This window comes from Erithacus rubecula (assembly GCF_903797595.1).
Source record: "Erithacus rubecula genome assembly, contig: scaffold_474_arrow_ctg1, whole genome shotgun sequence".
Classification (NCBI taxonomy): domain Eukaryota; kingdom Metazoa; phylum Chordata; class Aves; order Passeriformes; family Muscicapidae; genus Erithacus; species Erithacus rubecula.
In genome coordinates, this window is record NW_027635866.1 from 65,171 (window position 1) to 75,577 (window position 10,407).

A 10,407-nucleotide genomic window follows, 5' to 3' on the forward strand; every position below is an offset into this window, starting at 1 on the left:
CTTGGATTTGCATTATCACAAAGGACAACTGGTTCCATGGGACCCTGTTGTGTCACAATAAACCCTTAGTGCCATGAGGTTCTGGAGTGTCACAATGATCTCCCTGGTTTAACAAGGCCTTGGAGTGTCACAATGGCCCCTTGGTTCCCTGAGTTTCCATAGTGTCACAATGGTCTTCTTGTTTCTGCAGTGTCATAATGGACCATCAGTTCAATAAGGTTCTTATGTCACTGGTCACTGGTCACTCCTTGGTTCCATGTGGCCCTGCTGTGTCACCACGGCCCCTTGGTTCCAGGAGTTTCTGTGTTGTCAGTAATGGTTCCTTTGTTCCAATGAGGTGCTGCAATGTCACACTGGACCATGGGTTCCATGAAGTTCCCCTTGGATCCATGAGGTCCCACAGTGTCACCATGGTCTCCTTGGATCTGCATTGTCACAATGGACCATTGGTTCCCTGTGGCATTGCTGTGTCACAATGGTCTCCTTGATTCCATAATTTTCCTCAGTGTCACAATGGAGCCTTGTTTCTGTGAGGCTCTGAACTGTCACAGTTGTCTCCTTTCCATGGAGACAGTTGGTTCCATGAGGATACAAAAGCTTTGCACAGACATTGAGCAACAACTTCTCAACATACCTGGGAAAAACTGTCTGCATTCAAGAGAGAGGTTCAAGGTGACGATGGCACCATCAATTTCCATCTGCAACAGAAATCCAGGGAAAGGATGGGGACAGAGAATTCAGTTGGAAGACTCAGAGAATTCTGCTTACAGAGATAATTTCTGGTTATACTGTAGCTTGTAGAAAGGTGACATCACTCCAGGCAGCCTGTATTGAGCATTTGGCTCCTGAGTAGAGTTTGTTCTTTAGGCTTTTCCCTGGCCGGCTGCACACACCCATCTCTCTGTCCCCCCAGCATTTCTCAGCCCAGCATTGCTGTGCCCTCCCTGGGCTCCCTGCACCCAGCGCTGCCGGCTCCTGGCACACGGAGCCATGGCATGGCCCAGCCTCAGCTGGGACACCTCGGCCACCAACATTCTGCCCTGGCAGGGACTGTGCTGCTTCCTCACCTCCAGGCTGAACCTTCCAGGCTGCACTTTGGGGAGGTTTCCTTCTCTTCCCGCTCCCCAGGAAAGCTCTGTGTCCTGCTGTTCACAAAGAAAGAAGGGCTGGTGGGAGATGTGGTGGTCAGAATCTGTTTGGGGTACAATGACCATAAAATTTTGGGTTTTCCACATTCTGTGGAAGAAAGAGAGGCATCAACAAAACTTCTACACTGGACTTAGAGTGCAAGGCCTTTGGCCTATTCAGGATGCAGATTTGGGGATAACTGAATCAGATACTGCTTTTGTGTAAGAGTCAGTCCAAAGTTTTCTCTGATCTGCCTCAAGACCATCATCAGAGACTGAGACCCCAGGATGCCACCCCTCCCTCTGGACCTGTGGGAGCCCAGGGCATACCCCTGGCCTCCTTGGGGGTCTCAAAACCCCCCTGGCAAGGGTCTCAAAGACCTCTGAGTGAGACCCTGGTGTCACAGGTGCTGAATTCTAACCCCTGGGGGAAGTTGTCAGCACAAAGAGAATGGAAACAAGCTACCAAAATTAGTAAAGTGTAAATTAGACCTTCAGAACATAGATAAATAGGATTTTTTGAATATTTATGATAAGGGACACGTGGCCAAGATGGAGAATTTGGGGGGTGGACACCTTTTCCTTCTTCTTCTCCATGTCATCCATGTTGGGTGACATGTTGGTAGTTTTGAATTGGATGGGGTCAGGGCTGGATCATTTAATAAAATTGTATTGTATTGGGAAAATTTTGTAAACATGTAATACGTAGTACAAACTATATAAGATCAGCCCTGCCTTCACCAGGCAGATTCCACCATGGATGCCAGGCTGAGCAGACCCTGCTGGCCAGGCAAAAAGTCCCTGAGATATGAAATAATAAACAATTCTTGGAACAAGAGAAAACCGTCTCCGACAATCTCTCTTCGGCTGCTTCAGGAAAAACCAGGGTTTGAACCACCTTCGTGTCCCTCTGGGGTGATCTCGGGGCAAAGGAGAAACCCCAGACTGGGACATTTCTGGGTCAGAAATTTTGGGAATTTTGGAATTTTTGGGATTTCTGGGTCAGGAATTTTGGGAATTTTGGGATTTCTGGGTCAGGAATTTTGGGAATTTTGGGATTTTTGGGGCAGCCCCACCTCCACCTTGCTGGGCAGCTCTGGAGGTGGCTCCGGGGGCCGAGGGTGGGGGAGGGGCCGGAAGCAGCGACCCCAAAACTGGAGCAGCTGAGGGGGGAGGGGAGCTGGGGGAGAGAGAGACAAAGAACAGGGTCAGGAAATGGATCTGGGGGGCAGGGAATCTGTGGGGCAGGAATGGAGTCAGAATCTATGGGGCAGGGAATGTATGGGGTAGGGAAATCTATGAGGCAGGGAATGTGTGGGGCAGGGAATGGGATCCATGTATGGAACAGGGAAATCTATGGGGCAGAAATGAGATCAGTCTATGGGGCAGGGAATGTGTGGGGCAGAAATGGGATCAATCTATGGGGCAGGGAATCTATGGGGCAGGAAATGTGTGGGGCAAGAATGGGATCAATCTGTGGGGCAGGGAATGGGGTCAGAGGGGGTGGGGCAGGGAAATATATAGGGCAGGAATGTGTGGGGTAGGAAATGTGTGGGGTAAAAATGAGGTCAGAAAAATCTATGGGGTAGAAATGGGGTCAGAACCTGTGGGGCAGGGAATCTATGGGGCAGGAATGGGATGAACCTGTGGGGCAGGGAATGTGTGGGGCAGGGAATGGGGTCGAGTGGGTGGGGCAGGGAATCTATGGGGCAGGAATGGGATTAATCTGGGGCAGGGAATGTGTGGGGCAGGGAAATCTATGGGGCAGGAATGGGATCAATCTGTGGGGCAGGGAATGTGTGGGGCAAGAATGGGATCAATATATGGAGTAGGGAAATCTATGGGGCAGAAATGAGATCAGTCTATGGGTAAGGGAATGTGTGGGGCAGGGAATGGGATCAATGTATCAGGCAGGGAATCTGTGGGGCAGAAATGAGATCAACCTGTGGGGCAGGGAATCTATGGGGCAGGAATGGGATCAATGAGGAAGGATCAGGATCTATGGGTCAGATTTGAGATCTGTGGGGCAGGTTTGGGATCTATGGGATGGATTTGGGGTCTATGGGATGGATTTGGGGTTTATGGGATGGATTTTGGGGTTTATGGTATGGATTTTGGGGTCTCAGGGTGGATTTGGGGTCTATGGGGTAGATTTGGGGTCTATGGGGTGGATTTTGGGGATTATGGGATGGATTTTGGGGTCTCACCATGGCAGGCTGTGCCCAGCAGGTCACTTGGGGGGCGCCGGGATCTGTGGGGCAGCTCCACCAGCCCCTGGGGGTCACTCAGGGGTCACTCAGGGGTCACTCGGGGGTCACTCAGGGGTCAGAGGTCACTCACCCTTTCCCTGCAGTCCCTCTGAGGCTCCTCCAGCCCCTCCCGAATTTCTTGGGCCGGGATTTGGGTCTGGGGGTCCCAGTGGGGGGGGGAGGGGCCAGCACCGGCGGGGGAGGGGCAGAGGCGGGAGGGGCGGAGCCTCGGGGGGGGTGGGGCCTGCAGGAGGAAGAGGAGCAGAACAAATTCCTAATTTACAAATTTTTCCCAAATTTTCCCCCAATTTTCTCAATTTTTTCCCAAATTTTTCCCAAATTTTCTGTAATTTTTTTCAATCTTTTCCCAATTTTCAATTGTTCCCGAATTTCCCAATTTTATCCAAATCTTATCCCAATTTCCCACCTATTCCTTTCCTAATTTTCCCCTCAAATTTCCCCTTTTTTTCCCCAATTCTTTTTCAATTTTCCCCCAAAATTTCCTCCAGTTTCTTCCCCAATTTTTCCCCAATTTCCCTCCAAATCCCCCCAATTTATTTCCCAATTTTCCCAAATTTTTCCCAATTCTTCCCCAAATTTTTCCCAATTTTTTCAAAATTTTCTCCATTCTCTTTCTCCATTTTTTCCCCTGAAATTTTTCTCATTTCTTCCCCAAATTTTCCCATTTTCCCCGAATTTTTCACCAAATGTCCTCCAATTTCTTTCCCAATTTTCCCAAAATTTTACCCAATTCTTTCTCAAATTTTCTCATTTTTCCCATTTTCTTTCCCAATTTTTTCCCAATTTTCCCAAAATTTCCAATCCTTGCCCCATTTTTCACTGAAAATTCCAAAATTTTCCCCAAAATTCCCCCAATTTTTGACCCAATTCTCCTCCCAAACTTCCCAAATTTCTCAAAATTTCCATTTTTTTAACCAAATCCCCCCAAATTTCTCACATGGGGGGAGGGACAGCTCCAGCTCTGGTGCTTCTACTGGGGAGAGGGGAGACAAAACTGACCAAAAATTACCCAAAAAAACCCCAAAAATAACCCCAAAAAACCCAAAATTTCCCCCCTCCTAAAAAAAAAATCCCAAAATATCTCAAAAATGACCCAAAATTACAAAAAAACCCCTAATAAATAAAAATAAATTTAAAATGACACAAAATTAACCAAAAAACCCCCAAAAATGGCCCAAATTCTCCCAATAATGACCCAAAATTGTCTAAAAATAACAAAAAAAATTCTCAAGAAAATACACAGAAAAAATTAAAAATTACGCAAAAATGACCCAAAATTACCAAAAAAGCCCCCAAATAGATAAAAATAAATTTAAAATGACATAAAATCACCTAAAAAAAACCCCTAAAGTGACCCAAAATTACAAAAACCCCCCCCCAAATTAATAAAAATAAATTTAAAATGACACAAAATTAAACAAAAAAACCCGAAAAATGGCTCAAAATTGTCAAAAAATAACAAAAAATTACCCAGAAAAAATCAAAATTATCCAAAATTACTCAAAATGACCAAAAAATGACCAAATTTACCTGAAAATGACCAGAAATTGGAAAAAATTACCTTAAAATAACAAAAAATGAACAAAAAAAGGCTCAGAATCATTAAACATGAATCAAAAATTATCCAAAATAACCTTGACCCCTGAGTGACCCCTTGGTGACCTCTGACCTTCAGGCTCCAGCAGCAGCTCGAGCTCCCCTGGGATCCAAAATCAGCCAAAATTCACTCAAAATATCCTAAAAACATCCCATAATAGTCCCAAAAACTCAGCCAAATTAGTCCCAAAATCCCCAAAAATTTCCCAAAAATTTGTTTAAATTTGTCCCCAAAACCCCCTAAAAATTCTCCCAAGAATTCTCTCAAAATCCCCCAAATTTCCCAAAAATTTCTTAAAAATTTTCCCCAAAATTTCCTAAAAATGACCTAAAATTCTCCCAAAATCCCTCAAATTTTCCCAAAATTTTCTAATAACTGTCTCCCCAACATTTTCCCCGAAAAATGTTTGCCTCAAAATTCCTCAAATTTCCCAAAAAATTCTTAAAAAATTGTCCCGAAAATTCCCGTAAAAATGACCCAAAATCTCCAAAAATTTGCGTCCCAAAATCCCTTAAATTTTCCCAAAATTTCCTAAAAATATGTCCCCCCATTCCCATAAAATTTCCTCAAAATTCTTCCCCAAATCCCTCAAAATTTTCCCCCAAATTTTCTTAAAATCTGGGCCCCCAAAATGACCAAAAAACCCCCAAATTTTTTTCCCGACATTTATCTAAAATGTCCCCAAAAATTCCCCCAAAAATGATCCCAAAATGCCTCAAAATTTTCCTCAAAAAATCCACCAAAATTCCTTCTAAAAAAAACCCTAAAAATGTCCCCAAAACCCCCCAAAATTTCCCCAAATTTTGGGGGGTTTCTCACCTCGGGCAGGGCCGGGGGGGGGAGGGGCAGCTCTGGCTCCCGCAGGGTGATGAACTCGGGTGTGGCCACCAGGGGGCGCTCTAAGGAATTGGGGGAATTTTGCGAAATTTTAGGAAATTTTAGGGGAATTTGGGGGGAATTTTGGGGCAAAATTGAGGAATTTTTGGTGAAGTTTTGGGGGAATTTTGAGAGAATTTTAGGGGAATTTTGGGGTAAATTTGGGGCATTTTGGGAGAAGTTTTGGGGGAATTTTTGGATCATTTTAGGAAATTTTGGGGCATTTTTGAGGAATTTTGGGAGAATTTTTGGGGCAATTTTGGGATAATTTTGGGGCATTTTTGGGGTAAATTTGGGGGATTTTGGGATAATTTTAGGGGAATTTTGGGGTAAATTTTGGGTGAAGTTTTGGGAGAATTTTGTGGTAAATTTTGGGGAATTTTTGGGATTCTGGGAGAAGTTTGGGGGGAATTTTGGGGGGAATTTTGGGGTTTTTTGGTCCCACCTGGGGGTGCCTCTATTTCCTCAGGGGGTGGCAGCAGCTCCTCGACCTGGAAATGGGGAAAAAAACACAAAAATTGGGAAAAATGGGATAAGAAATGGGACAAACATGGGATAAAATTGGGGGGAAATGGGGAAAAAATGGGATAAAATTGGGGAAAAAATGGGAGAAAACTGGGGAGAAAATGAGGAAAAAATGGAAGAAAATTGGGGAAAAAATGGGGAACTAAGGGATAAAATTGGGAAAAAATGGGAAAAAAAATGGGGGAAAAAATGGGGGAAAAAAATGGGGGAAAAAAATGGGGGAAAAAAATGGGGGAAAAAAATGGGGGGGAAAAAATGGGGGGGAAAAAATGGGGGGAAAAAATGGGGGGAAAAAAATGGGGGGAAAAAAATAAGGGGAAAAAAATAAGGGGAAAAAAATAAGGGGAAAATTGGGAATTTGAGTTCATAAAGGAGAATTTGGGGAAAAAAAGGAAAATTTCTTCCTCACCTGGGGCAGCCCCACCCCCATGATCCCAAAGAAGGGATCAGGAGCTGCCTCCAGCTCCTCCATCAGAGCTCTGGAATCTGGGAGCAGCAGAGCCCTGGAATGAGGAAAAAAAAAAAAGGGAAAAAAATAAAATTATTGGGGAAAATTTGGAGAAAATTTGGGGGAAAATTTGGGGGAATTTGAAGCAGTTTAGGGGATTTTTTTGGGGGATTTTGGAAAGTTTGGAGTGGATCTTGAAGGGATTTTTGGGGAAAATTTGGAGGATTCTGGGAAATTAATTTTGCTGAATTTTTGGGGATTTTTGGGGGTTTTTTGATATTTTTAATTCCCCTCCATCTCCACCCAGGGGATCTTTAAGGGATTTTTGGGTGAATTTTTGGGGGATTTTTTTGAGGATTTTGGGTGAATTTTGGGGGATTTTTTTGGAGATTTTTGGGGTGAATTTTGTGAATTTTTGGTACATCCTGGGGGGGGGGGGGGGGGGGTGACATCGATGTCCAGCAGGGGGCGCTGCACCCGATTCAGCCTCTCCAAAATCACCGAAACTTCTTCTGCAAAAATGACCCTAAACCGCCCCAAAATCCACCCAAAAATCAACCATGAAACACCAAAATGTCCCAAAAATGCGAAATCCTGGAAAAAAATGGCACAAAAATGCCCAAAAATGCCCCAAATCCACCAAAATTTCCATTCGAAATCCCATTTTTTTTTCCAAAATCCCTCAAAAAATCTCCCCAAAATTGCCCAAAAATCCCCTCAAAAATCCACCAAAAATCCCCCCAAAACACCCAAAATTTCCCCAAATTTCCTTCTCAAAATCCTCCAAAAATTCTCTCCAAATTCCCCCCAAATTAATCTTAACTGAACCCAAAAACTCTTCAAAATTCCCCCAAATGTCCCCCCAAAATAATTCAACAATCTTGTCAAAATTCTTCCAAATCCACCCCAAAATTTACCTTCAAGACCCCAAAAATTCTTTAAAATATCCCCCAAAATTCCCTCAAAAAAAACCCCAAAATTACCCAAAAATTCCATAAAACTCCAATAATTTCACTCAAAAATTTCCCCAAAAATCCCCTTTAATAAAACCCTCAAAATCCCAAAGTTCCTCCAAAAAAAATCCAAAATTGCCTCAAAATCACCCCAAAATTGGCCCAAAATTTTGTCTTCAAGACCTCAAAAACTCCCAAAAATATGCCTTAAAAATTCCAACAAATCCCCTCAAAAATCTCCCCAAATATCCCTCAAAATCACCCAAAAAACCCCAAAATTCCACCAAAGAAAAACTCAAAAAGCCCAAAATTTCCCCCAAAATTGCCAAAAATTCCCCCCAAAATCCCCCAAAATTACCCAAAAATCCCCCCAAAACTGCTCCAAAAATTCCCACCAAAATCCCAAAAATTCCCCCCCAAATCCACCAAAATTTCCTTAAATCCACCCCAAAATTTCCCCAAAACACCTAAAATTCCCTCCAAAAATCCCCCCAAAATCGCTCCAAAATTTCCACTAAAAATTTACCCAAATCCATCCCAAAAATGACCCAAAAAATCTCCAAATTCTCCCCAAATTAAGAAAAAGTGGGATAAAACTGGGGAAAATTAAGGAAAAAATGGGATAAAGTTGAGGAAAAAAATGTGGAAAAAAGAAAAAGAGGAAAAAGGAGGGAAAAGGATAATATTGGTGAAAAATTTGAAAAAAAATTGGTAAAAAAATGGAAAAAATGGGATAAAAAATGGAGAATCTGGGGGGGGTTTACAGGTTTTTTTAGCAGAATTTAGGTTTTTTGGGGGGTAAATGTGGGGGTTCAATTTTTGGGGGTGAATTTGGGGGTTTTGGGGTGAATTTGGGGGATTTTGGGCACATCCATCCCCAGGTACTCCCGGCGGAGGAGGTGAGAGTGGCAGGTGGCTGCAAGCCTGAAAAAACCCCAAAAATCACCCAAAATCCACCCAAACAATCCATCCAGATCCCCCTGAAACTTCCCAAAAACATTCCAAAAATTCCCCCAAAATTCAAAATAATTTCCCCAAAAATCCCCCCAAAATTCAAAATAATTTCCCAAAAAAATTCCCCAAATTTTCCCCCAAACCCATTGCAAATATCACCCCAAAATCAACCAAAATCAGCCAGAAATGACCCAAATTCCACCTCAAATCTGTTCAGAATTACCTAAAATTCACCAAAAATGAGCTAAAATCCCCCAAAATGACTCAAAATCCACAGAAAAATGACGCAAAATTCACCCAAAATTCTCCTAAAATCAGCTAAAATTGATTTTAAATGACCCAAAATCTGCATTAAAATGATCCAAAATCCGCTAAAAATTTAAATAAAATGCTCCAAAATCCACCGAAAATGACCCAAAAAGAGCTAAAAATGACATTGAACCAAAATCCTCCCAAAATGACCCAAAATCAGCATAAAAATGACGCAAAATGAGCAAAAATTGAAAGAAAATTACCCAAAACTTCCCAAAACGTCTCCAAATCCACTGAAAAATCACCCGAAATGAGCTAAAATTGACCCAAAATGACCCAAAATCCGCATAAAAATGACCCAAAATGAGTTAAAAAATGACATAAAACCACCCAAAATCCACTGAAAATTCCCCAAAATCCAAAGAAACGGACACAAAATCCTCCCCAAAAATATCCCCAAAAATCCCCCAAAAATTTCCAAAAAATCCCCAAAAATCCCCCCAAAGCCCAAAAAAATCCCAAAAAAATCGCCCATAAAATCCCTCAGAATTTTTTAAAAAATCCAAAAAAAATCCTTCAAAATTCCCAAAAAATCCCAAAAAAATTTTCAAAAAAATCCCCAAAAATCCCCCAAAAACTAAAAAATAAATCCCCCAAAAAATCTCCAAAAATCCCAAAAAAATCCCCAAAAAACCCCCAAAATCCCCCCAAAAATCTCCCAAAAAATCCCCCAAATCCTAAAAAAGCCTCCAAAATCCCAAATTGTGCTCACCAGATGGTCCCGAAGCAGCCCGAGTGTCTCCGCAGCACCTCGGGGTAGTTGAACATGATGGAAACTCGGCCCGGTTAATTAATGAATTAATTAATTATTTGCAAAAGGTTTTTAATTAATTTTGTTAATTTGAAAAAATTCGGGGGGGGGGGGAAACGAGGCGGTTTGGGCAAAAAAAAAAGAAAAAAGAAGAAGTGACAATCTGCTCGCAAGTGGTAAAAAATGGGAATTTTAATTAATTAATCAATTAAATGGGAATATTAATCAATTAAATATTAATTATCAAAAGGCAATTTTTAAAATTATTTAAAGGAAAAAAAAAAGCGAAATTTGCAGACAAATCCTCCTAAAATTTAATTTGATTTGTTTATGGACGTTTAAACTTAATGCAACAATAAATAAACATGTAATAAATTAAATAAATACTTAATAAATTAAATAAATACTTTATAAATATATTTAATTTAATGGTTAAAACTGGGGATTTTTGACCTTAAAAAAAGGCCAAACCCCCCCGAAAAAAATTTAAATAAGATTTTCTAATTCTGAATACGTTATTAAATATCAATATTAATTAATTTTAATTAAATATTCATAAACTTGACACAATGAGCGCAGTATTTAAATTATTTA

At 41.6% G+C, this 10,407-nt stretch overlaps 1 long non-coding RNA gene across 1 annotated transcript; it reads right to left on the reverse strand.

Moving 5' to 3' along the window:
• Positions 1–5,823: 5,823 nt before the first annotated feature.
• Positions 5,824–6,901, reverse strand: LOC306816263. Its single transcript, XR_013777611.1, has 3 exons — positions 6,805–6,901; positions 6,316–6,361; positions 5,824–5,893 (listed from the first exon to the last, which is right to left on the reverse strand). It is a non-coding gene; the product is annotated as an uncharacterized lncRNA (long non-coding RNA).
• Positions 6,902–10,407: the final 3,506 nt, after the last annotated feature.